This window comes from Cavia porcellus, unplaced genomic scaffold (assembly GCF_034190915.1).
Source record: "Cavia porcellus strain 051 isolate PalLab524CR breed Dunkin Hartley unplaced genomic scaffold, mCavPor4.1 scaffold_19, whole genome shotgun sequence".
NCBI lineage: Eukaryota > Metazoa > Chordata > Mammalia > Rodentia > Caviidae > Cavia > Cavia porcellus.
In genome coordinates, this window is record NW_026947502.1 from 1692657 (window position 1) to 1719749 (window position 27093).

Sequence of the window (27093 nt, forward strand, 5' to 3'; positions counted from 1 at the left end):
TACCAGGGCAGACTAGACCGGGAGCAGGGCCAAGGAGGCAGAGGCCCCAGGGAGGCCCAACTGCGGGCTCGGGGGCCTGCTATGGCCCGAGTCCCCAGCCAGCACGCATGTCCAGGAAACAAGGCTGCCAGCTCGCAGCAGCACTGGCCGTGCCTCTCTAGCGCTGGCTGAGGAGCCATGGGATCCCCGGAAGCCTGATGGGCGAGAAGCCCAGTGGTTTTGCCTTTCAAGCCTTATCTGTGAAATCACGCATGCCAGGTGCCCCTAGAAAAGCAGAGTGGCTCTAGAAAGGCACTGTGCAGAACAGTGCAAGACTCTTCTGAGGTAGACAAACTGCGGATTTTTTCAGCTTGAAGGGGCGGGTTAGAGGGCGGGCATAATGACGTGTTGGCAGTTGATTGGGTGAATGCTGGCGCATGCGAAGAGCAGGCTTGGCTTGGAAGAATGGGGAAGTAGTTTTGTGGGTACACGCTGTCACTCTAGGGCCCAGTGTAGTGTTGGGCAGGCCCCACGCTGAGCTTGGCAAAGCTTCACTTTGGTGGAACCCATTAGTTAGCCCATAAATGAGTTCATAGCTGACTGTGATGTTGGGAGGTGAAGCCCAGTTGGAGGAGGTGGGCCATGGGAGGGAGGAGAGATGGTCTGGGGAAGTCTGTGTCCTTCCCCCTCCCTTGATCTGCCTCTTCTTCCTGACCATCACCTGAGCTTTATCTCCTCTGCCAGGCTCCACTGCCGTGCTGCCCTGCTTCGGAGCCAGCCTTTTGTGGACTAAAACTTCTACAAACTGTGAGCTTGAATAAACCCCTCCTCTTCTGCTTTGTGAGTGTACTCCATATTGTGTCTCAGCCATAAGAGAGTAACTAAGAAACAAAGTAGTGAAATTGACCCAAGAAGAAATAAAAAATCTGGATAGATTTAAGACTTGTAGCTGTTAGTGTATTCTGGCACAATAGAAAAGCAAAAGTACAAAATGAACAGGTTATTGAGTTGAGGACATGGAAAGGAGCACACAACCCATGGCAGCTGGGCTGTCTCCTTCAACCAGATACAGAGAGCCAGAGAGTTATATGACCTCTGACTAAAGTGGTGTGTGGGGTGGATATTGATGATATATGAGGAACCCATTGGAATTCTCTGTGCATGCAAACAGGAAGGGGAGTTGCAGTTAGGGCTGAAGAGGAAGCAGGAAGTGGTAGGTGTTCCTGCTTTGGTCTTCCCCCATGTTAGACCACCGCCATAACTGTATAGTAATTTATACTAGGACAAAACTCTTTCATTCCCATCTTTGTATTGTTAGGAAAAGGGTGAAGTTTCTCTCTTACTACTTCCTGCTGAAAGGGGCATTGTATTGGGGTGTAGAAAGGTTGACGAGATGATGGTTGATGCCCCTGTAGAAGCTGGTACCAGGTGTTTCAGCTAGGACAAGGAATTAATCATTGGTGAATGCTTGCATCCTAGATGGGAGAAATAAAAACATAAGGTCCTATGAGGAGATAGATTGCTATCATAATTAAAGGATCCAGGAAAGGTAGAAGGAAAAGTGCCCTTCATCCAAATGTGTTGTTCCATCAGGGCCATGGTGAGAAGAATCTGAAAAATAAGCATGGAGTTGGGAGGGGTGGAGCTACAGGAGGTAATTATTCCCCCATCTGAAAGGGTCAAAGTTAAAAAGTGCAGGTAGGACTTGTCTTTGGTCTAGGAGTTGAGCTGAAAAGAATAAGAAGCATGAGAAATACAAGGCCTGACAAGTTGAATCATGTGTGAGAAATTACAGCATAGGGGTGGGGAGGGCTGTGGCTGTGTCACTATAATTGACATGAGATCTTAGATCTATAGGAGTTTCATGTTTAAACAGCTGAAGGTGGAGAGAACTAAGATAGTTATAGTGAAAAAATTAACTAATGGAATGTAAGGAATCAGGAACCAAATAGGATAACAAACATGACCTAGTCTGAAAATTGTGGCTGTGGGGCCTTGGTGAGATGGAGACAGGAGATAGGCGATGAGATGACCATTCAAGATGTTTAGAGTCATGGAGTTAAGATTTGGAGGGCACCGCTTAGCTTGAGCGATGTGGAACCACGATGGCAGTCCAGTGACCTTGACCACTGTTGAAGTTCTGAGGAAGACCAGGTAGGGGCCACTCCATTTTAGTTCTAGTCCTGTTGAGAAATCTGAGAAATAAAGGGTGAACTATTATCTGACTGAATACAGTGAGGTAGACCAAACCTTGGGATGATTTCCTATAACAGGACTTTAGTAAATATATCAGCAGTCTCCCTGGTTGTGGGAAAGGCTTCTATCCATCCTGAAAGAGTACAAACAAAGGTGAAAAGATATTTGAGAGTTTTGTGGTGGGGCATGTGTATAAATCTACCTGTGAGTCCTGACCAGGGGTGTGTCCATGAAATTGATGAATAGGAAAGGAAGGGGGTATTATGTGTCCCTGAGGAGAGGGGCTAATACAGACATGACAGGTGTAAGTTGTTGAGACCTGAGAGTGTCTGGGTCAGTCTATGTAAACACAAAGGAATCCTGACAACCAGGGTGTAGGGGATGGTATAAAAGGGCATTTTCAAGGTCTAGGACTATGAAGTGAGTGGTGGAGGGAGGGATGTGAGAGAACATAGCACAAGGGTTTGGCACCATGGGGTGAATTCGGGTAACAGCATCACTGATTACCCTAAGGTCTTGTATCAGACTATAGGGCCCAGTAGGCTTGAGTACCAGGAGAATGGGAGTATTGTAGGGCGAATGGGTAAGTTTAAGAAAATCATTGTCTAAAAGATGCTTGATCATAGGGTTAAGTCCCTGTAAATGTTTGGGAGCTATAGGATATTGGGGAATGCAAAGAAAAATTGAAGGATCCCTGAGGCGAATTAAAATAGGCATGGAATGGGTAGTGTGTGTGGGGTTGGATGTATCCCAAACTAGGATCAACCAGAGAAGAAGGGAGAGGAGGGGATGGCTTTGTGGTCACTGTGAGGGTGTTTGGAGGCCTAGAGCTGTGGGGGAGGGAGAAGGTAAAGGAGAAGTTAAGCTTTTGAAGAAGATCCCTACCAAAAGGGGTGTGGGACATGTTGGAATTACTAGGAAGCCATGAGTAAAGAAAAGAGTCTGGAACCTGCATGGAATAGGCCCTGTCTGTGGAGGCTGTGTAGGTTGGTCGTCAACATCCGCAATGGAGACGAAGGACTTAATACAATGGCCTGAAAACTCAGGAAGAACACTATATGGCCTCCATGTCTACAAGTGCAGAGACCTCCAGTGGGACTTGGGGCTCTGAGAAGGACACCTTAATGGGGGGCTGTGGGCCCTGAGCCCCGTCAGTCTTCAGCAGCAAGTCCAAGCAGATGAGCCAGCGATGAATCCAGTGGTGACGAGATCTCCTGTGAGGGCAGGAGTTAGAGGATGGCTTACCTGCTCTCTGGCGGCTGGGACAGTCACTCTCCCAGTGGCCACTGAGATTGCAGAGGGGGCATCCTCTTGCCCAGTGTCCTTTTAGTTGCACTTGAAGCATGGTCCAGAGGGGCTCGGGCAGCTCTGCCTTGTGTCCATTTACTTGTCTCAGAGCTCGAAGTGTCACTGCTAAAAAATCAGGTTGTTATTTTTTTCTTTTTGATTTTTATTTCTGTTGTTGAAAACACGAAAGCCACATTAAGGAGGTCTTCCTGTGGAGTTTGTGGGCCAAATTTAGCCTTTTGTCTTGGGATCTGGCCCACAGTGGAAGGTAGCCGTCTCCTCCACAGCCACAAGACATCTGGTTCTCTCTGCTGGCTGTTCTGAGGCCCTATCCCTGTGTGACTGCTTATAATATTTTTAATTAACTTAGCTGCCTGTAGCATTTTTCTCTGAAGAAGTAACCCAAACTGCCATGAGGGATATAGGCGGTGACCAATCTGGCTTCTTCTGGCTGAAGGGGGTTGAAGTTGTTGAATGGCAGTCAGGGATACTCTGCAGAGCTTTTAACTAGTAACCCTCAGTAGATACCAGGCATTTTCATCTTGGGTAGGTGAACAGCTTTAAGTCTAAAGGAGACAAAGGCAAAGAATCAATAAAGTATGCAGGAGTCAAATAATAGAACCAACAGGATATTTATGATTTTAGTAATGGCTTCCCATAAGGAGGATAAGGATAAGGTCCAGAGAATTTTAGAAACTGACATGTCATTCATTTGTTATATACACAGTTAGATTTTACAGTTGTATAAGTACCTCCTGTGCTGTTAGAATGTCTACTGCCATCTGATTTTGGAGGATGGCCTATTTTATTAATTTTACCTTTTTTATTTAGGAGAGAGTTGAGCTACAGTGTCATTTAAGGCCAACTGAGTATAGTTAACGATGGCCCCAATATGCAACCTTTTTCTGGAAAAGATCTGGTGGATCCCAATAAAAGGCATCTAAAAGGAATTTATAATTATCTCTTACTTTTAGTTGTTGAACATCCAGAAGAAAAGATTGATAACAGTGCTGTGTAGTAAATTCAGTAAGCTTAGCACAGAACATTAAATGGAACTATTGTTTTCTATTAACCATGGGTGTTTTAACATTTGAGCACTGAAGAAATTTGTGACATTGTTTGGACTGCTCACTATTTAAGCATGTCTAAGTATAATGTATAAATTACATAAATTTTTGTTTAAAAATTATTTGACTGGTGACCTCCTGTTGGTTTGACTTGGATTTTTTGGCTGGAGCACAAGAGAAAGCAGATGTCTGGATTTGAAAGAAAATACTTGTCATCATAAACAATCCCAATTTTACATTTGAAGGCATGAATATACCATCATATCAGCAACAGTGAATTGTCTTAGTCATCTGAAGTTTAGTTGGGGTGTCTCCCATAAGGCTATGGAGATTATTGGGGCCTCCAATTAATAAATAAGAGCTGGTTAAAGTTACCAGCTGGCCAATTTCTTATTCATCAATTGAAGTCCTGTCCAATGTCTCCTCACCTCAAGGGATTTTGTTTAACCAGTTTTAGCATCATTTTGACCAGCTGGCAACCTAGGTGGAAGCATGCTTTATAAATCTGTAACCCAAATAAACCTTGATTAAATGATCTAAAATGTGAAAGAGGAGGAAAAAAGATCATTGAGCTCAAATAAAAAGGAACAGCTGTTTACAGAGCATGCAAATGGATAAACGTCTGTACAGTATAAACAGACTGGACAGACAGACAACAGATATATAGACGGACAAGCATCCTACAAAATCAGAGTGCACTCAAATATATTTAGCCAATTTGAACTATAATAAATAGACTAGTTTGAATCTTTTTAATGATTAATTAATAGAGATCTCTTAAAATAAGAATAGCAGAAAGGAACCTAATTTATGGTTATTCTGAGATAGGTTGGTGAGGGGAAAAAAGAACATGAGTATGAACTGGTCCTCAGGACCAGCCTGTTTCCAAAGCAGGAATAGGGAGGGTGGATGGCCACTGAGTGCCCAACTGCCCAGCAGGCGTCCGTGTGCAATTACTGGGCGATCGGCCACCATGAGACAGGGAAGCACAGATGGCGACTGATTACCGTGAGACCCGCAACTAGATGGCTGCTGAAGACCATGTGGTGTGGGATCGCAAGATGGTGGTCAAATACCAAGTGGCCTGTTAGGTGGCTGAAAGACTCAGGACCCAGGATGGGGAGCCAGCAGAGGAAATGGTGACACAGGAGCAGGGGACAACAGAATAGATGGCTCAGGTGGGGGGACTGAGAAACTTGAGACTGGGGAGAAAGCCTAAGGGGAGGATTAGAGCCAGCAGGGGTGAGGAAGGGGAGAGGCACAGAGACTATGGCCGAGAAAGCTGTGGGATTTGGTCTTGGAGATGGAGGGGAGGAGCCGTAAAGACAGGAGCCGTCTAAGGGGAGGGTGGGGAGGAGTGAGAGATCCTGCTGGAGCAGAGCGAGCCAAGAGTATTCGGGCCATTATACAAGACAGAGTGGGAGAAGACATGGCCTCCAAGTGAAAAAGGCCTAAAAACGAAGGGTTTCTGCCAACTTGCCGCCATCGTGACAAAAGTATAAATAAAAGATCTGCTTTTTGGTTTTTGTAGTGTTCTCAAGGCCAAGGGCACTAAGGTTATGAGCCAGGCATTTAAGAAGTGTGTTTTTGTTTCGTGGAGGAGGGACAGGAAGTGGTCCCCATGACCGAATTATAAGAGAGCTGAGAGATCAACTTTGCCTCGGGACGTAAGAGCTTTAGCTCCCCCCAGGGAACGCGGAAGCTGTCCTGGGTCACAGCTATCAAAAGAGGTCGTCACCAGTTTTGAAAGTGTGACACGAAGGTCCCAACACATTTCATCCCTGCAGTCACCAAAGAGTATGGGGCAGGGTCCCAGGGAACAAAAAAATAACAGTTTTGGCTCAGGCTGTGCGGCCTAAGGAGCCTGAAAACTGCTATCTCTGTCCAAGGACAGCAACAGGTAGGTTTTCTGATGCAAGCTTGCGAATTTTAGGAATGGAAACAGAAAAGCCCAGATGGCGGCTCACCTGTGATGAGTGAGGAAGGTCGCTGTTGCATGTGGATTAGTGGTGGCAAGTAAACAGTCCCAGAGGAAAAAATAGGTGGTTCATAGGCAGGGGGCTAACCTGGGAGTGACTCCAGGAGCTGGTGCTCTGCTATCCGAGTCTCAAGGCTCCATAATGTTAGAGTCCCCTGGCGCAAGAGAGAAGCAAAGTATAAAACGAACAGCTTCCGTGAGTTGAGGACGTGGACGGGAGCACACAGCCCACGGCGCTGCGCTGTCTCCTTCTCCTGGACAGAGAGGCAGAGGGTGATGTGACCTCGGACTGCAGTGGATATTCATGCTGTCTGAGGAGCCGGTTGGGATTCTGTGTGCAGACAGGAAGGGGAGTTGCAGTTAGGGCCGAGGGAGCAGCAGGAAGCAGGCGTCCCGCTTTGGCCTCCTCCACGTCAGCCCACCGCCATCACGGTGCAGGAATTTATTCTAGGGCAGCACTCTTTCAGTAGCGTCTCAAACAGATTGATACCCAAAGCACAGCAAGTCCAGAAAACATTCTCGCATGTGCATGTGTGATGCATGTCTGTTTGCACATGTACATACTGTGTAAACAAACAGAAAAAAGTAGGTTCATAGGATTTTGCCAAAAATTTTAAAAAGATCTCTTTTTTTGAGACAGGGTTTTGCTCTGCTGTTCAGGCTGATCCCAAACGCATGAATTCCAGCAATCCCCATGCCTCATCCTTCCAAGTAGCTGGACTACAGGTATGTGCCCCCACACTTGGCTAAAAGTAACATTTGTGTTGCACACAACACCAGCAAAAAGTAAAAAGTATTTTGTGTGATACAGGACTTATAACCCAATTAAATAATGGGAAAATAATCAGAACAGAAATTTTTTTAAAAGAAAATCTGTGGGATGGCTCATAAGCCCCTAAAGAGATGTTTAACAACATCATTAGTCACTATGGAAATGTAAGTCAGAGCAACAATGAGACTGACATGACTCAGATAACAACAAGTGTCAGCAAGATTGTAGAGAAGCTGAAAACACCGCTGGGAATATAAAATAGTACAGTGATTTGGAAACCAGCAGTTTCAAAATCCAGTCCAGCAGTTCCTCAAAATATTAAACATTGACAAGAAATTACAAGTGCTTGCAAGACTATGGAGAAGGGGGAACTCTAACACTACGGGTGGGAATGTAAATTAGTGCAGCTATTACGGAAAACAGTGTAGAAGTTCCTTTAAAAACTAAAAATAGAATTTCGGAACGAGCCAGCAACCCCACTGCTGGGTGTGTATGCAGAGGAAGTGAAATGGGTCCCTCAGAGACATCTGTGCGCTCACGTCACCGCAGCAGCGTTGGCAGTAGCCGAGGTCTGCCGCAGCTGGGTGCGCGGCAGGGATGAGCGGGCGAGGAAACCGTGGCGTGAGACCACAGGGGAGCACGGCGGCCGGGCGAGGACGGGATCTTGTCGGTTTCCAACTGGACAAAACTGGAGGACATTGTGTGGTGTGAGAGGAGGCAGACCCCGAAAGACAGACGCTCCTCCCTCACTTGTGAACCTAGAATGTGACCGTGTGATGGAGAGGGGAACAGGACGTAGTGGCCAGTGACTGGGAAGGGAGGACCAAAGACAGGGCAAGCCGCTGGCCTGTGGCTCCACAGGTCTGAGGAGCTGGAGGGATAAGTGATGGTCGCACAGTAGGGCTACTCGGTAGCAGTGACATACACGGCAGCACCTCGGTTCACAAAAGCTTTTGTTTGCAAACAATTTGATTTGCGTGTAGAAGCATTTGGTAGAATTTTGTTTTTGTTTGCAAACTCTGCCCTGGATGATGAGCAGCTGCTGCCATCTTTCCCGCGTGAGCCGAAGGAGGAGGCCTCTTTTCCAGAGCTGTGGGCAGAATCAGGCTCATGAACCGAGGTACCACTGTACGTGCATATAGCTGGGAGAGGCGTTTGAATACTTGTGCCACAAAGAAATAAGTATAAGCCAGTTGAAGTGACACACACATGAGTCCCAGCTACTTGGAAGGCTGAGGCAGGATTGCTTGAGCCTAGGAGTTTGAGACCATCTTGGGCAGCAGAGAGACCCAGTCTCAAAAGCCAAACAAACAAACTAAAACAAAACGACTTTTTTTTGGTATAACATTTATTAGCAGAAGGGAAAATTTATTGGAGAAAAGGAATGGGGTGCAGGAATGGGGGAGGGGGGACAAGAAGAATTTCTGAGGGATGAGAGGGGTCCCAGATGGGTTGCCCACCTCTCAGAGGAAGTTTTACAGAACAAAATTCTGAGGCAGGTACCATGTGGGTCAAAATTATGATCAACCAATGAGATTACAAGTATGGTTGCTAATGGTAGTGAGGGCACGTGGGTGGCATCGTTAGCCTTGATCAGTATCTGAAGTCTTGGCCTTGTCTTTAGTCTTAGCAGTCTTAGTCCAAGTGGCAGAGGCTGGCCCCTAGTGGGATAATGAGAAATCTTAAAAGGGTGACACCAATCACCCCAGCCTCCTCATCCCTTAGGGAAGTCCCTAAATCTGGCCATTGTGACTTTAATCTTCAGATGCACCCCAGCCACAGTCCTGGTGCAGGCTCACCGCCCTCCCTGACCCCTCGGGGTCCAGCCGTGTCTGCCTGCCTCCCTAACTTAGCTGTCTATAATACTCCCCACTCTGAGGGGTGCCCCTGACCACGGGCAGGGGAGAAGGAACCTCGCTTCCATCTAGCTGCTTCGAGCTGAGAAGCCAGCGCAGGGGAAACGGCTGATCTGAGGGCCTCAGACAGAAGTCGTGCTAGGTTCAGCAGCGAGGAACTCTGTACAAGGTCAATCCGCTGGATCCTGGAGGAGGAGCCTGGCACATTTGTTGCTGGTTCCATCTGCACGATCACTTGGAGTTTGGCAGTCTCTCCTTCTCTGAGGCTCGGAGGGACTTTGTCAAATACATCAGTTCGTGTCTCCAGAAGTTGAAGAATTAATTCTAAGGAACAATAGAGGTTAAGAGTAGGAAAATTTACTGGAAAGAAATGGAGAAGAGGAGTAGCTCCTGAGAGATAGGAGGGGCCCCCAGTGGGTGGTCCAACATATATATTTATATGTTTATATATCATGCATATATATGAGATCATCATATCTTACTTCATGCATATGTACAATGATTATGTGTCATAAAAATCAATAATACTAAACTAAATAGGAACAGTAGACATGCACTTGCCAGGCAGTGAGGAGGTAAGCAGCCAGGGGTGGCCCAGGGTGTGAAGGAGCAGAGTGGGTAGAGCCGGCCATCTTGGGAGAGCGGTGGCCGGGGTGCCAGCCTGGGATGTGGAGAAGGTGTGGCCTTTGCAAGCCTCTGAGCAGTGGACAGCAGGACCAGGGCTGCTGGCCCTTGGAAGATAGCTGCAGGTGTGCCGGACAAACCTGGCAGGGCTGGCAGTGGTGGGTTGGTGTCAGCGGCCCTGACACCACCTAACGTGGGAGACAGAGCACGTGGGGGGCAGCAGCTTTGAGATGCGGGGACCCCTAGGAGCTGTGGGCCACTGGGGGCCGTGTGCAACAGTTGGGGCCACAGAGGGCTGCCCTTCTCCCCACATCCTGGCTCCTGAGGGCGGCTGCATTGCAGGGGAGCGCTGGGAGCAGAAGCATTTGAGGTGTTGTGGTGAGGGGCAGCTGGCTCATACAGGCCGAAGGGGCCAGCGGATGCTGGACACGGGGGCGTGCAGAGCTGCGAGCTGAGGTCAGAGTGGGAGGTGGAGGAGGACTTGGGAGGGAGGCGAGGAGGAGGGAGGGAGGGCGGTCCCGGTGTGAGAACAGCCACGGGCAGGGGAGCCGCACAAAGCTACGTCACACACAGAAATCTGACAACCTGAGTGACTGTAAACATGGTACGTCACAAACAAGATCTAAGTTTATTTATTTGATTTTAAGAGGTAAAGAGAAAAAAAGCAGGATACACATAGCAGTGAAACTGAGTTTCAGAACAGGTCAGTTGAGCGTTGCAGTAGTCGATACCTCATGTATTATCTTTGTAGTTGTGCAGAGCATGAGATACAGGCATGATACCGTGTCTAACAGTATTAGCACAAGACACTCCTTTTTTATTTTATTTTTTTAGTACCAGGGATCGAACTTATGATCTTGTGCTTGCCAGGCAGGAGCTTATGCCGCTGAGCTAAATCCTTGGCCCCCGAGACTCCTTTCAAGGAACTAAAAGGAGTCAGCTGTATAGCCATCTCATCCATCTTGTGTATTTTCTCCTTTTCCCTTTCCCCATCACAGTTTGTGTTTTCTTTTGAACAGTTTCTTCCCAATTTACAATATCCATTGTACATTTACACCCTATTTACTTGTTCATTTTTCACACTAGTGAGACAATATGATGTCTACACATGTTGGCCTGGTTAATTTCACTTATGAGTATGGTCTTGAGTTGCATGCGTTTACCTATAGAAGTCTCAAGTTTATCCTTCTTTATGGCTGAGTAGTAGTCCATTATATAAAAATACCACATCTTATTTATCTTTTCTTCAGTTGTTGGACTTCTGGGTTGTTTCCAAGATTTAGCCATTATACAATTGTGCTGCTATAAACATGGGTGTGCATATTTCACTGTAGTATGATGTTTTTAATTCTTCTGGGAAAATACTCAGAAGGGGAATAGCTGGGTGGAAGGGTCCTCTAGTCCCATTTTTGTGAGGATGCTCCACATTGATTTCCACAGTGGTTGCACCTGTCTGCATCCCAGCAACAGTGGAGAGGGGCTCCTTTTCTTCCCAGCCCCTCCAACATTTGTTATTGGTTGATTTTTTGATGACAGCCATTCTTTCTGCTGTGAGAGCTAAGTTCAATCCTATCAACAAGAATAAAAATGGGGGAAGTGGAAGTGGAGGAGGAGGAACGGGGAGGGGAGAGGATTATGTAAAGAATCGAGCTGTGTCATGTGCGGTCTCCCACTCCCAAGATGTTTGTGGACTGCAAGTACTGCAAACACATACTAATTAAAAACATTTAAAGAAGGAGGGAACGACCTCTGACCCTCTGTCCCTACAGTGAATCCAGTCAGGTGGCCCAAGCATTCACCACGGCCGGCTTGTGCTGGGTGACAGAGATGCAGACCCAGCCGGGGCGTGGTGGTGAGGCAGGAGGATCGCAGGGAGTTTAGGCCAGCCTGGGCTACACAGTAAGGTCTTGTCTCAAAAAGCCAAAGCCACAAATAAACAGAGTTGCAGACCCAAGAGGCCCTCTCCCGCTCTGGGCAGGGCTGTGGGGCAGAGCCATCCTGAGCAAGGCGTGGGGGCGCTGGGGCAGGCTTCCTAGACGAGGATGGGTGTGAAGCCTCTCATAGGTTCCTACGGACTTTTCTCAAAATTGGAAATCTTCAGGAGGAGATTTGGAGATAAGCAGCAGACAACAAGCTTCCAAGAATAGTCCTTACTGCCTTTCAACAAGTGTTTCTCCTTCTCCTGGTGCCTTTCGAGAGCTTTGGCTCAGGGTTGGGCAGCTTGGGTTCAGGTCTTGCTGCAGTGGCCATGGTCAAGCTACTTAGCTTTGTGGTGCCTCAGTGTCCCCGTTTGTGCGGTGGGCCCACCCCAGGGCTGTGTCGACTGTGATGACATCTGTGGGCCTCTTAGCAATCAGCCCGGGGTGGCCCAGGACCAACAAGGACAGCCGTGGGGTTTGCCTGCCCTGACGGCTGCGTTTTAAACAGGGCCTGTGGGTTCTGCAGCGTAGGTTCAAACAACCTGAGGTTTAAAATACTCAGAAAATGCTCAGAAAAGCTGCACCTGGCCTGAGCGTTCTCCCCAGACAACGCACCTCAGCAGCCATTTCTGCAGCAACATCGCTTCAGTACGTGATTCAGAAATGACTTAAAATGTAAGGTGGGTGCGCGGCTCATAGGCAAACCCTGCAGCGCTTTGTGTGAGGGACTCGGGTGTCTTCAGGGTCCCAGAACCGGATTCCCACTGAGGGAGGCCTGCAGGTGAGGACACTGGCCTCACTCTGGAGCGAGCGGAGGGGTCTGTGGCCTCCTGGAAGGCCCTGCTCAGAGCCCCTGTGTGGCTGCTTGGCCGCTTTCGTCATGCCCTTGCTGGAAATTTATCCTCCGCTAGTGCTGGGATATAAAGTGAGGCTTCGGTGTTGTCTAATTCTGACAATGGCAAGGAGATGACTGTGGGTTTGTTTTGTCAGGGCTGCTTCCCCTCGTGGCAATCAGCTGTGTTTATCCTTCAGCTCACTGCCCATGGGGAGCGTTTCCAGACTCTGCCGGGGAGCGAGACAGAGGCTCTGGCCTCCGCTTTCTCATTTCTCAAGAACATCATGAGTGCGGCCCCCACTGTGCAGCAAAGGCCGGTGTGTTCCGTGCTGCACCACAGGCAGGCTGTGTGTCTGCAGGCTGCCCGCACCGGCTGAGGCGGAGATGAGTGCAGATCCATCACCACTCTGGAACCAGCTCGAAGGAGGTCTGGGCGGCTGGAGCTGCAGCAGGACCCAGCAGGGCTGGTGGAGTCCGGACAAGGATTCCAGCTCAGCAAACGCAGCCAGCTAGGGCACGTCTCTGGAGGACGGGGACCGACAGTCCAAAAGAGGCGGAGGTGTTGGGGGGTGGGAGGAAAAGAGGGTGACAGGGCTGGACCTGGACCTGTCCTTCAGTCTCTCTTTTGTAGGGGGCTCTGAGGTGAGGAACCCCACTGTGCATTCCCCTTGTTTGAACAGGGGCGAGTCCTTGGCCTAGCAGGAGGGAGGGCGGGACAGCTGTGTCCCGGTTTATCTGCTGTCTCCTTTGCCCAAGGCCTGAGGAGGCTGCGAACTTCTGAGCTGGCTTCAAATTTAAAAGTCTTTGCACACGAGGAGTGGCTTACTCCACAAACAGAAAGTTGTGTCTGGTGAGCCATGTTCTCCCTGCTCAGGCGCCAGGAGACTCTGTAAGAAGCATGGCACGCGTATCATCAGCGGCCCCCTCTCCAGAGGCACCAAGTTTTAGTGGAAAAGTAAAATCCTCTCCTTAACATGAAACTTCTTGTGCTCAGGTTTCTCTTGTAAATCAGATCTCATTTGACTTCTCTTTTCCAGAAGTTTCTCAAAATATGTGGTCCACTAAGAGTACCCTTTTAGTATCCCCTACGGCCAGGGGTGTATTCATTAGGAAATGATGCTTTCTCCTGCCATTTCTCATCCTGAGAAAGGGGATAGGATATAAATATGACTTAACATCTCTGAGTCATTTAGCTTTAGAAATTTCACTGGGCCTGTAATCCCAACACTCAGGAGGCTGAGGCAGGAGGGTTGTTGTGAGTTTGAGGCCAGCCTGGGCTACATAGCAAGACTTCGTCTCAAAACAAAACAACAGCAGCAAAAAACCATCACAAAACAAAAAACAAAATCAAAATTGATCACCAAGATTTTGAGTAAAAGTACGGCTGTAGCATGGCAGATTATTATTATTTTTACTGACCAACTTTCTGGTTGTCTCAGGACCGCTTGCTGGATGCTCTGTGTTTGTCCACGGAGCCTGTGGTCTGCAGCCTGGCCTGCTAAGTCCTTGCCTAGACCTCAGCCATTTCTGAGCCCCTCTTCTGCTCTTGGCTCCTCCTCCTCGAGTAGGTACCCAAGTACTCTGGGCCTTTGGTGAGCACTGAATGCAGCCATCGGGGTGGGGACTGGCATCTGTGTTAGTTTCTAGGGCTGCTGTGAGGCATGGCTTCAAGTCACCTGCAGCAAATGGTGGCTGTGCCCCTGCCCAAAGCTCTGGGGCCTGTAAGTTCAAAATGGAGGTGGCAGCAGGTGCGCGCTTCTGCAGGGACAGGAGGGGCCGTGCTGTGCTTTTCTTCCAGCATTTGGTTCTTCCTGGCAAGTCCTGGGGCTGCTTGATCCGTAGACACTGAGCCTGAGCTCCTGCAGGCACTAGATGTCCTCTCTCTGTGTCCTTTGTCCTCTTCTTCCGGAGTCTGCAGTCCTAGCAGCCCGAGGGCCACTGTACTGCAGGGTGACCTCACCTTAACCACTGACCTCTGCGGTGACCACAGAGTCACAGTGTGAAGTTTTAGGAAGCACATGAACTGGGGGCTTAGAGTTTGTGTTGATGTTGCTGAGTCCCCCGTCGTGTCCCCTGTCCCCAGGGGATTATCCAGGATGCCCTGTGGGTACCAAACTCTGTCCCTGTGAGCAGCGGCACAGTATTGTCACAGTCTTCACGGCCCTCTGTGGCTTTAGGGACTCGCTAGATAGCTTCCGGTGCCCACTGTAATGGAAAGGCCGCGTAATATTATATGCCTACCACACTGTGTAGGAGCAGCAGTTGAAATGTCTGTGCGCATCTCATACATGGGGAATTTCCCCCAAATATTTCCCACAGGTGTAGAAGAGGTGGGTGCAGCATCCACAGCTCTGGAGAGCAGACTGTGTTGGAGGACAAGGTGGTCTCTGTATTCTTGATGTACTCCTTTTTTCATATGACCCCCAGTTTACTCTGGGTTTTTTTTTTATCTGTATCAAAACTTTACCTGTTTATTTTTTGCAGTGCTGGGGGTCAAACCCATTGTCCCATGCATTCGAGGCAGGCGCTTTACCACTGAACCACACCCCAATTCCCCACTCACCTGTTTCATTTGGAGCAGTTTTTCTGGTGTTTATGTGAATGACATAGTTTCTTTTGTTACCTAATCTAGCCATTATCATTTCTATTTCCTATAACAAGTGATAGGAAAGCAATTTGATTTGAGCATAAGTTTGATCAGTCACGGAGTTGCTCTGATCTGGATACCGGACTCCGCGGCACAGGCTGACTCTGGATGCGGGGCCGGCACAGCCGCACGGGGGACCATGCAGGGAGGGAGCCGACCTGCACTGGCCACCGCTGTGGCCCTTCCTGTCACTCTTGGCCTTCAGTGGGGTCGTCTTGAGTGAGCTCTGCTGTTTGGCCTAGAAGACACCTGGAAAGTGCTCTGCGGGTCTGAGAAATGTGAGGTTCTCCTTGGCTGTCAATCTGATAGGCTTGAGAAATGCCGGGTGGCAGAGGCGGCGAATGCTTTGGAGATCAGTGCCCAGGCTGATGTTCCACGCAGTGCGACACTGCACATAAACCTGCAAAGTGAGGCTTTAGGTTAGAGAAAGCACCATGGCATCTCGGCTTTGGCACCGAGGGTGGGCTCCGTGCCCCTGCTTCAGCCGTGTGCCATCCGTTCCACCGTGGGCCTGGGGGTCTGGGTGGGGCGTGGGACCTGGCGCCCGGTCTGGTCCTCGCTGCTCTGGCCCTCCCTCTGCTTCCTGGATGCCGTGAGAGGAGCAGCTTTCTCCTCCACATCCTCTGCTGAGACAGCCCTGATCTGGAAACTGTGAGCAGAGAAGCCTTTCCTGTTTCAGCTGTTGGTGGCAGGAATTTCATCCCAGCTATGGAAAAATGACTTTCTGGGGACGATGGTGCCTCTAATAATCCCAGGACTCAGGAGGCTGAGGCAGGAGGATTGCTTTGGGCTACATAGTGAGTTCAAGGTCAATCGGAACTATAAAAAAAGATCCTGTTAAAGAAAGAAACCCCTGAAGAAAGGTGACTCATATGGACAGTGAGACGGGCCTGGAGCTGTGCTCAGGCACTAGCACCAGGGTCGTGGGGGAGCATTTCCTGTTCATTAGTGCAGATAATTTGCACAAGCAGTGTTCAGGGCCCTCAGGACACATCAGTGATCAAGAGGAAAGTGATTCCTGGCTGTGGAGCTCGCATTTCCATGGGGAAGACAGGTAATGAACCAGAAATACGGCTGATCAGTGAGTCCTCTCATGTGCCAGGGTGTGATTGGTGCTACGGAGAAAGACACAGAAGGTAGAGTAAGGGAGAAGGGTTTTGGTGCCCTTGAGAAGGTCAGGCTTGGCACAACCTGGAGGAGAGGAAGGACTTGGCCTGGTGGGGTTCTGGGCAAAGGGAAGAGACCCGCCCTGTGCCCAGGCTTGGAAAATTCAGGACGTGAGCTGCCAATGTGACTAGGGACATAAGCCAGGCAGTGCGCAGGCATGGCACCGCTGAGATCGGGTGGCAGGTCATGGCAGGTCCTCAGCAGAAATGGGGAGGCAGTGGTCAGCGGGCAGGGCAGGCGGGGAGAAGCAGAGAGGAGGCGATGGTGTCCCCCAGGTAAGAGGCAGGAGGAGGAGGATGTCAGGAAGTGAAAGTGGTTCCAAGGTGGAGGCTGCAGAGTTTCCCGCAGGGCTGGGCAGGGACGGGCGGGCAAGGGGAAGGAAGATGGGGTGGTCAGTGGGAGCCCCCAGGCGGTGGAGCGCACATGTTGGGGCGTCTGGCTGGTCACAGAGGCGGGCCTGGGCCTGTGTCCCATCCCTGGCCCCCTCCTCTCTGGCACTGCCCTCTGCTCTGCCTCCGGGCCACTGTGCCCAGGCAGCTCTGCTCCTAGCCCTCACCATGCTGTCCTGGCCCTGGAGCCAGGGGAGCTCGGTCAGGGTGGCAGTTCTTCTCCTTTAACTCGTGGCATGTGGTGTTGTGTCCCAGCCATGGGAAGGGACGAAAATAGAAGGTTTCGCCCTCCATGGAGAGGCAGAAGAGGATGAGAGCAGGTCGGCAGGGGGGAGAGCAGGACCCAGTGTTGGACACATTTCACTTGCATTGGCGACGAGATGTCCAGGAGCTGTCAGGGAGTGTGACGTGGGCTTGGGGGAAAGGACTGGCCAAGGGGCTGAGCCTGGAAAGGAGAAGTCTGTGGGTAGCAGCGTTTGGTGCCAGGAGCAGAAAGCCCCCGGGATGGGGGCAGCCAGAGGAGAGAAGAGGGCTGAGGACGCAGAGAAAGACCCAGCCAAGACTGGGGAAGGACGGAGCCAGGAGCGGCTGTCCTGCGTTGGCTCCCACTGAGAGAGACATCCATGGTGACACTGACGGGGGCTGCCACCTTGGCGAAGTGCTGTGGCGGGGAGGGGAGCCGCGTGGTCAGGCGCCATCCCGGGACTGACTAGGGCTTTGGTTTGGCCAGGGGGGAAGAAGGGCATGGACAGGACAGTGGGGCTTAGCGGATAATGCCAGGGTTGAAGCTGGGGCAGGAGAGAGTGTGGGTCTGACCGATGGACCAGAGGCCCCGGGAAGGGGCTTTGACCTGGGTCATGCAAAAGCAACGTGAAAGAGGGGACAGCGGTGCTGGAGGTGCTGCCTGCGAGTGTCCTCCGTGTGTGCTGGGCGGTTCTGCGGCTCCTGGAGAGCTGGAGTGCGGAGCCCAGGAGCGGGAAGACGGCCTAGACACGCTGATCATGAGTCAGGCAGGGTTAGCTCTGCAGAGTGGCCAGTTAGCTGGACGCTGTGGGCCCCTGCAGGAAAGAGGAGTGACGATGAGGGAGCAGGGCAGCACAGGAGAGGGGCATCTTAGTGATGCTCTCGTTGCTGACACAAAATACCGGATGCCCAGAGCCAAAGGGGAGAAGGTTTGTAGCTCAGAGTTTGTGGAGGTTTCAGTCCATCTCAGCTGGCTCCAAGGCAGGGAGGCCATGGCAGAGCAGCAGCTGTTTAAGGTGGCAGAATTCAGCAGAAGCGCCAAGAGAGACCGGTCGCTTTCATTCATCTTACCCAGACTACTGGGACTAGGATGGTGCCAACCCAATTTGTGGACTCACCCCATGGATTAATCCTAGCATTGAACCAAGAGTCAGTCACACAATGTGGATTCAGCCACCTTTGAAAAAGCCCGAAAAATCCACATCTAAAGCTGCGTGAGGCTTTGAGGGCACATCTAGACACACACCAGAGCAAGGCAGAGGGAAAGCTGCAGGTTTCCAGGGCAGGAGAGAGGACGGCCTGGGCTGCTGTGGTCGGCTGCAGGGAGTCCTTGAGAAAGTGCCAGCAGAGCGAGAGGCCCCACGTGGGCGTGGGCGGGGTTTGAGGGCCACCTCTTGAGGCCCAAGGCAGGGGGAGCCAGCAGGTGGGCTGCCTGTGGGCAGCAGGTCTGGGGAGGGGCCCAGGGAGCTCTGAGGCCACCTGCAGCCTGACTGTGGGGAGAGGGCAGAGGGGAGCAGCCTGCCCTCACAGGATCGGCTGTGGAGCCCCGGTGTTCTGGAGGTGTTAGAAATGTTGCTTCTGGGCTGGGCCCTGGTGGTCCTCTCCCCTGCCCTGTGGCTGCCCATCTGCTGGGCCTGGCCTCTCCCTGTCCTGGCTCTCAGGGGCTTCCTGCCCTCCCTCACCACTTGCACCCTGCTGGTTCTCTATGCCCTGCTGCAGATCATGTCAGGCTCAGCTCTTTGACGGTACCATCAGACCTCAGTTTCCTTTTGGGCAGCACAGGAGGCAAATCCAGGATCCCTGGGGCGAAGGGTGCTGCAGGACAGTGCTGGGATCCAGCCTCCTGCTCCTCTGCAGTGCCCATGCAGTCCGTGCTCAGCATGCGCCTGATCGTGCCCGCCCTTCACATTTCTCTGATGGATTTATTTGCGCTCATTTGCATAAGAAATACCACGCTCCCATCCTAATGAGCAGGCCCATCTGGTGTGCAAGCCTCCTCCCTGCTCCCTTCTCTGTCTCCAGGCCCAGTGGCTGGGGTAGTGAGGCTGTGCCTTCCAGGGTCCAGACGGGGCTGTCCCGAGCAGGCTCTCCATGAACCGCCTGGGCCCGGCTGCAACCTGCGCTGTGGCCCATCTGCTCTGTGTGCCCATCTGTGTGCATGGCCTGGGCTGGCCCTGTGCCTCCCGTACTGTCCTGGCTGGACCAGAGTGTGGCGGCCACCACAGGAAGTGTTTCAGAGTCGCGCTGGGAAGTCAGCCTCATAGCTACACGGAGGGGTCCCCCAGAGCCCTGGCTGTGAGGCACCCTGCAAGGGTGCACGAGAGGCAGCACCTCAGAGAACGTGCAAATGTGCACCCGGTGCCCCTGCCAGGGAGACAGAGCGAGGTGGCCCGAGGGCTGCCCGCCTTTCTTCCCGCGTGCCCACAGCAGGCGCAGGGCTGCAGGAGAGACTGACGGCTCAGAGCCTTCCTGTCTCAGCGCTTTTCTGAGTCAGGTTTTACATTTAGAGTCTGAGCAGCCTGGAGGGAGGCGCCTGATGTGCAGTGCACAGTCCACGGTTCTCGGCCGTGCACCATGATGCTCACCAGCACTCGGGCGGTTTCTGTGTCCTGTGCTCCGACGCTCTGACACCGCCTGGCACTCTGCTGGCCAGGCCAGCGCCCAGGGATGGCTCCATGGGGAGCACGCAGGCCGCTTGCCTGTGATGCTTTTCTTGGACGAAGCAGCCCATCCATAGCCCCTGTGGAACTCCAGACCAATGGACATTCTCCTGGCAGTCCATTACTCGTGGGTCAAGTACTGGACAGCTGTCTGCCCATGTGCCTCAGAGCTCATGCTGTTGTGCAAGCAGTAACCTCACGAGCTTTGCCACCTGTGCCCTCTTGGGAAACCCAGGAGGAGGCTCCAGCCTGGGGCTTCCCCCTCCTGTAATTGACAAGCTCTTCCCACACAGGCAGCGGTTCCCTGCTTATTATCTTCCTACACCAAGTTACAGCAAATTGTCAGGTGCATTCCAAGGCTCTCCTGAGTCCTGCATGTGCAAAGGCCCTGTGGCAGAACTGTGCTCCCTGAAGGTACAGCAAGTGATCCAGGAGGCTGGAGGAGAGAGAGAGAGAGAGTGTGTGTGTGTGTGTGTGTGTGTGCACAGTCACGTGGCCCTAGGCTGGTTATTTATCCACACGAGTCTCCATTTCTCCTCTGTGCAGTAGGGGCAATAACAGCTCCTGCCTGGTGAGACTACCGAGTGAGACTACAAAGCTGTTGTCTGCTGCCCCCAGCACCTGGCAAGCCCTCAGGAGAGGAAGGCTGTGGCTGCAGTATCTTCTCAAGGTTCTCGGAGGGTCATCGCAGTTCTCACTGAAGACCAGTGATTGCAGGTGGTCTCTGACACTTTGTTTAGCTTCCATAGATTTGGCTTTTTTTCTTTTTTAAAAAAGAATTAGCTGCAAACTTTCAAACCTTGGAAAGTGTCTTAGAAAACTTGGAGTTCTGTTTTTCCTGGCAGATCCCAGAGCTGGCCACCTCCCAGAGCTCCCAGAGCTGGTGCCTGGGGAGATCGTGGCGGGGCCCTCCTCTGCTCCATTGTCTCCCTGGCAGGCTTCCCGCCCTGTGGCCCTCTCTGGACTCTGAATCCACAGAGCCCTCAGGCCCTGGACTCCACACACGGCTTGCTCTAGCAGTTCCAGGGCCTGGGCGGGTCCACAGAGGCCCCGGTGCCCAGCGCGGGAGCCGTTCTCCCTCGGGCTCCGTGGTTCTCGGGGTTTGTGCCCTCGCCCGTGGGCCTGTGGAAGCTTGCGCTCCCCACTGGGCTGACATTTCCCAGCCTGCTGGCGCCAGCCTCGGAGCTGGGTGGTGGCCCCCCAGGTGCCAGCAGTACTGCTTTGCGGCCCCAGTTTCCAGGGAGTCACTTCACTTCAGAACGTCCTTGCCAAAGCAGGAACGTGACGCACGTTATTAAGTCTTGGCCATGAGTGTTTTGTGTATTTTGTGTCACGAAGTGGGAAATCCATATAAAACACTGGCCCTGTTTTCCAGAGGGTGACAGCTGCCTTGAAGGAACGCTCTTCCACGGTTGTTAGAGTTGCCAGCTGAACTAGCCACTTTCATCACGGAATATAGGTGTGCGTGTGCGTGTGTGTATGGCGAGGCTCAGAGGAGCGCGGCCTGTGAAAAGCGGCATCTAGCCACTAGACAGAGTGCCCCTTGGAAGGCACTGAGCACTCTTGGGGCCCCACGCAGGCGCCCACAGCAGTGTTGTCAGACCACGGGTGAGCCTGGCCCTCGCCCTTCTCAGGCTTCCCGCGTGGTTACGAGTTCTCTTTGTTCTTTCTGAGTGCTCTCAGGTTTTGCTGGCCTGCCACGAGATCTGCTGTGAGTCCTTTACCAGAGCTGGGCTGAAGCTGGCCCTGTGCCCAGAGCTATGAAGTAAATAAACCTCTTTTCTGTATAAAACCCCTAGCATTAGGTATTTTGTTATGGTTACAGATAAAACCCAGGCTATATGTCTATATCTACTATATGTTTTTTTTTCTTTCTCCCAGAATTGTGTTCATAGTGAGTAGCTTTAGAGTCAAGGTGTAGTCTGTTGTCCCGGGACAAAGGATAGACTTGCTTGCTATATACTGAAGAGAGATGGATCCTGTAGCTGCTTCAGTTGCAACACAGACCCACTGGATGCATCTATTTGGGCTTCTTCATGTCACCCCCCTGTGACTTAGGGGCCGAGGGGCCTGGTCAGACAGACTGAGGCTCCCTGGCAAGCTTGCTGTGAGTGGTAATCTCCAGTCTCTGACGCAGGGATCTCTTATGCTTTGCCAGCATCCATGCCATGGTAGCTTGCAGACAGGGTAAGATCAAATCCCAGTCTGGCACAGGGAACACATTCAGGTTGAGTCCTTGAAGGACGAAGGTTCCACTCAAAGTACAGGAAAGAAACTCGAAGTTTCAAGGAGCCGTGTACAAATCTGCAACCAGCAGGGATGGTGTTGGGGAGAAGCTTCGGTGGAACAGGGGCTGGCACCTGCACACCCGGGGGCAGAGCCTGCTCGGGTTTGCACTGGGCCTGGCTCCCGTGGTGCTGGACCCAGGCCTGGGCCCGGGAAGCACCACTGCTCCAGGTCTGTGGCTCCGTCAGCAAGAAGATGGGTAATTATCTGAAAGGCACTACACCATCCTTTCAGTCTAATTGTGTCCTGCAGGAGTCCACCGTGTCTCCTGCTTTAGCTGACCACAGTCCCAGCAGACCAGAGACAGACATGGAGATAGGAACTCGCTGTCTTCTCTTAACTCAAGCATTAAAAAGATTTGCAAAACTGTCAAACAATGCCACTCTTCTCCTCTGTTATTTTTTGGAAAAGAGTTCTTTCCCTTTATTAAAAAATGTGTTACTTATATAAGCATGCAATGGCCTCCTAGTGTTATTTTAAAATTAGGTAATGAACAAATATTTTTAAAATGTCTCAGTTTAAAATGATAATGTTGTGAACATTGATAGCTGTAACCCACACAAACAAGCACTCTTTGGGGTTCTCAATAATTTTCAGAGTATAAGTGGGGTTCTGAGATCAAAAACTTGAAGACAATCTAAATATGTAACAGTTCTAAATCAAGCTAATGAATTGGTAAATATGCTGCTGACTCCAACCATGAAAACTACTCCATTAAAATGGCATTATCCAAATTTTAGATTTTGGGATTCCACCGAAGTCTGTGCTGGATGGTGGTGGCAGAGGCTTTTGGCCTCTGTCATCCTGGGCTCCATCAGTGCCTGGGATTGGCTGTTTCTCGGTCCCCCTCTCAGACCTAGTGGTGGTGTGCTCCACCCTTTGGGACAGATCCATGAAAAGGCCTGCTCAGGGTCCTGGAGGTGAACTTGGGTCTGGTCAGGGATGTGGGGGGCCTGAGCACCCAGATCATGATCCTTAGAGTGTGAGGTTGGTTCCAAAGAGCCACCTCCCCTTGACCCAGTGGGCTCCTTGTCCCATCCCACGAGGGGGAACAGGCTACAAGTAGCCCTGAGAGGAAGGTCCCCAGGGGGTCGCTCCCCCAAAGGCTGTGCTCTGGTTTGGATTTCACATGTCCTCCAGAAGTCTGTGTTAACAGACTGGACCCCCGTGGGAGCTCCTGGGAGATGGCAGAACTTCAGGAGGTGGCCCAGAGGAAGGTCTTTAGGCTATGGGGGCGTGTCCTTAAGAAGGACTGTGGCACTGATGACTTCCTTTTGCTTCTTGGTCATGAGGTAGACAGTTTTGTTCCGTGATATGCTCCTGCCATGAAACATTGCCTTAGTGTGGTCCAAAAAGCAACTGGCCCAATTGATTATGGCCAGAAACTCCGAAGGGCTGTTTTGGGGCTCACAGTCATTCTAAGAGCTGCGATTTCTTTGGTGTTGAGACCCTTACGGTCCTCACACTGTGTGGATTTAGCTGGCTGGTTAAAAAAGAGGGGAAATTTTTTTAATTGAACAGAAATATTTATGAAAACTTGTTTCTTAAATTATGTTGCTATCTCTTTGGCACAGGAAGCAAGGGAGACAGGCGCATACTAAATAGGAAAATAAAACTTTCTTTCCTGCTAAGCATCTTTCATATTTCTCAGAGATTTTATGTAGATAGTATATATATATATACATTGTACATATAATTAATCAGTTACATATCAAAGTACATTTTTAAAGAGTACAAGCAACAGCAGTTTCAGAAAGAAGTCTGCAAGTATAATATTTTTGGGTGGCCGTTATCAAATCACTCCCACTGATTTTGCCAGATTTTCTTAAGAATGTTACACGGTATGTGCGGGCTCAGAGGGCAGCAACCCTGTCAGCGCTGTCTGGCACATTCTGTTAAAGTTAAAAAATAATTTTGAAACCTGTTATGAAGAATTCACAGTAGGTAAAAACAGGGAAGTGAAACACATGGTTCTATCTACAAAAAGCCTGCTTTCTCTTAAGAGAAATTCATCCATCCATCCTTCCACGAGTCCATGCCTTCATCTGCCACATAACCATCCACCTGTCTTTTTAGTCTGTCGATCCCTCCTTCAGTTTATTCATCCAGCCACACTCGGACGTTGGTGTAAAGCTTTTGTATAATGGGCCTAAGTGGTGAGATGGTAAACGTTACGGGGAGTGGGGCGTTGTTGGTGCCTGGCACCTGGCATTGACAGCTGTGTGAAGGCAGTCAAGGCGGGTAGCATAGTGGGGCGAGGGGCTGCTCCCTTGGTCACGTGGGCAACAGTGAATTCTTAGTTCATCAGAACAAGTCTCCCCAGTGGGCCAGCAATGGAAGCCTCTCATGCAGACCACACAGTGAACAGTGGGTTTTCACTTGCGATGAGGCTTGACTGCGTGTGTGCATGCGTGCGTGCGTCGTGCATGTGTGTGAGTGTGTGTGTGTTTGTGTGTGTTTTACTGGGGAGAGACCCAGGGCCTTCTCACTGAGCTACATCTCCAGTGTTTCCATATTTTTTATTTCAGGACGAAGTCTCTCCAAGTTGCCAGTTGCCCAGGCTGGCCTCAAACTTGTGATCCTCCTGCCTCAGCCGCTCAGAATGCTGGAATTCCAGTGCCGGCCACCGCCCCAGGTGTCTGTGGGTGTTCTTGAGTGAAAAATTTGCATCCTAGATTTTTAGGGGAGATGCTACTACTCCCATTGTTTTCTTTGCCAACAGAAGCATCCCGAGCCGGTGCAGCAGATGAGGAGCTAACAGCTCTTTCTGCACAGGCCCACGGCAGGCCGAGCTGGGTCCCCTGCCACTCACAGTGGTGCACAGGGCAGAGTGAGGGTCAGACACCTTGGAACAGGATAAACACACAGATGGGCCAAGCTGGAGGAGCAAGTCCACCCCTGGGGCGGAGGAGCTCAGTAATCAGAGCAGAATGTTTGAGGAAGGGGGTCCTGAAAGAAGGAAGCCAGTCAGGGACGGGCACCTCCGGGGCTGCGGGCCCTTAGGGCTGCTCACCAGCAGGACTCCCATCTGGGACCACTGCCTCCCCTTTAGCCAGGCCAGTCTTGAGTCTCCCTGCGCCCCGCCCGCTGGGAATAGGCTGGCCTGGGTTACTCTTCGGGTTGGGGTGCATTTTTGCACCAGCTGTAAAGACAGCGCCTCACACAGGTGGCATCCAGGAGGCCAGGCCCTTGCCCTCTTGCAGCATCCCAGGCACCGGCGAAGCCAGGCTGGGACCTCTCATCGCCGACAGTGGCCCTAACCCTGGCTGCAGTTCTCTGAGATGGGGACCAGAGCCGACTGCAGTCTCTTGCTGCTTAGTATTTACCGAGTAAAAGCCATTGCCCTGGAGACACCCGGTTTATTGACACTGAGAGATGGAGGCTGACTGTCTGGTCTGCAGATTTGCACAGAAATCTTCTGTGTTTCTGAGCAGAGAGCTGGAGAGAAGCAGTCTATGTGGACCTGGAGCTCAGCACAGGGGGTCCAGCCCTCCAACCTGGTCCGGTGAGGCAGTGGGCACAGCGCCCGCCCGGGATGTGGAGGCTGCTGTATCCAGGAGCTGTCTTCCTCCAGCGTCCTGGGTCCAGATCCTCCCTCCCCTGGGGGTGGTGTGGGGATGCCTTGGGCCCCTGGCCTGGGCTGCTGCTTTAGACCTGGTGGTTGGAGCCCTGACAGGGCCCTTAGGTCACTCCATAGTTTGGAGTGCCTTCCTTAAAAGTTTTCAAGTCCCCCTCTGGTCTCGGGGACAGCCAGGATGGGCCTGGGCACCCCCAAGATTGTGGGCCCGAGTGGTCTTCACTAGGCACTGTCTGATCCTGCACTCTGGGTGTGAGGTTGACCTTGTACTTAAAGGAATTCTGGGACTCAGGTCAAAGGTGATTCTGAGCACCAGTGGTTCCAGGGATGGTGGCCCAGGGAGTAGTTGGTTCCCGCTGACTGCTATGGTCTTCCTTTTAGGGAGCCAAGCTGCTAGAATGGTGGTGACAGCTTGGGGCTCACACCAAGCTGATTTTGGGTGACCTCTATTTGCATAACAGAGGCCACAGAAAAGGGTCCACACATCTGAGGAGCCTCATCTTGCAGTGATGCAAGTTATCAGCTTGGTGCCCGTGGACAGATCACAGCTTCCCATGCAGCCTCTGGGCGGCCGATTGGCCTTGTGCTTGGCTTCCGGCTGCTGTGACCATGACCTGACTGGCGAGCCGTCTGGGTCTCCTCCAGTGCTGTGCAGCAGTGCAGAGGGACCCCAGGGGTTCCTAGTGAGCTCCACTCCTCCTAGGGCCTCTGTACTCCTCCGTTCCAGGAGGTCCTCTAGCTCTGTGTGTCCAGCAAGGAGGGACCGGGTCAGTGATCCAGGGCCTCATCTGCCATGTCCCAGTGTCCAGTCTGCCCTCCAACCTGGGCTGCTCCCCCGTGCAGCTGTCTATGGGTGGCTGCCTGTCCCCTTGGCCAGCCCTGCCCCAGACAGAGACGTCTGTGGGGACTCATTTCATGCCTACAGGATGAGGGATGCAGGGTGGTGGCTGGGACTTAGAGACTTCATATTGGTGACAGATGCTTCCTCTCAGACAGCAGATAAAGGTCAGACCTAAATTCCAGAATAAAAACATCCACTTATCTGGAAAATGTCAGAAAGAAGGACGGTGCCCTTTGCTGAGGGAGCCCGCGTGCAGGGCCAGACGTCTGTGCTGGGGATGTGGGGCTCCTCGCTCGCTTCCTGGAGGAGGGAGCCTGGGCGCCCCCACTGCAGGTCCAGCCTGGGCTGGAGCACGTGCAGGCCCTGGCTTGTGTCCCCTTTCTCTGACACCTGGACCCTGCTCAGGGCCTGCAGCAGGAAGGGCACGAGCACAGACACTGCCAGGCTGCTCTGCCTGCTTCACCCATGTGGCAAACAGTGAACTTCACGATGAAGCCTGGCTTTTTGGCCTGTGAGGACACCTGTCCTCCCCACCTGATCATGGACCGGAACCAGAGAGAAGCAGCCCCTTGAAGGGCCCACCATCTCCAGTGCTCTGTCCTGCTCCCTGTGGAGCCCTGGTGGGTGTGGAATTGGGGCCTTGTACAGTGGCCTCCCCCTGGCCAGCCCGGCTCCTTGCAGCTGCCAATGCTTGCAAATGGCCCAAAGGTGTCCCCTCAGACTCCCGTGCTGGAAGCTGGGTCTCCATGCGGCAGTGAGGGGCTGGTGAA

General features: G+C 51.7%; 1 long non-coding RNA gene and 1 other non-coding gene across 2 annotated transcripts; one reads left to right on the forward strand and one right to left on the reverse strand.

Moving 5' to 3' along the window:
* On the forward strand, positions 1-27093 carry LOC134471561 (uncharacterized). Its single transcript, XR_010041003.1, has 4 exons — positions 1-324; positions 724-819; positions 7148-7233; positions 24434-27093. It is a non-coding gene; the product is annotated as an uncharacterized LOC134471561 (long non-coding RNA).
* LOC111757439 (small Cajal body-specific RNA 20) lies at positions 106-211 on the reverse strand. Its single transcript, XR_002791789.1, has one exon. It is a non-coding gene; the product is annotated as a small Cajal body-specific RNA 20 (non-coding RNA).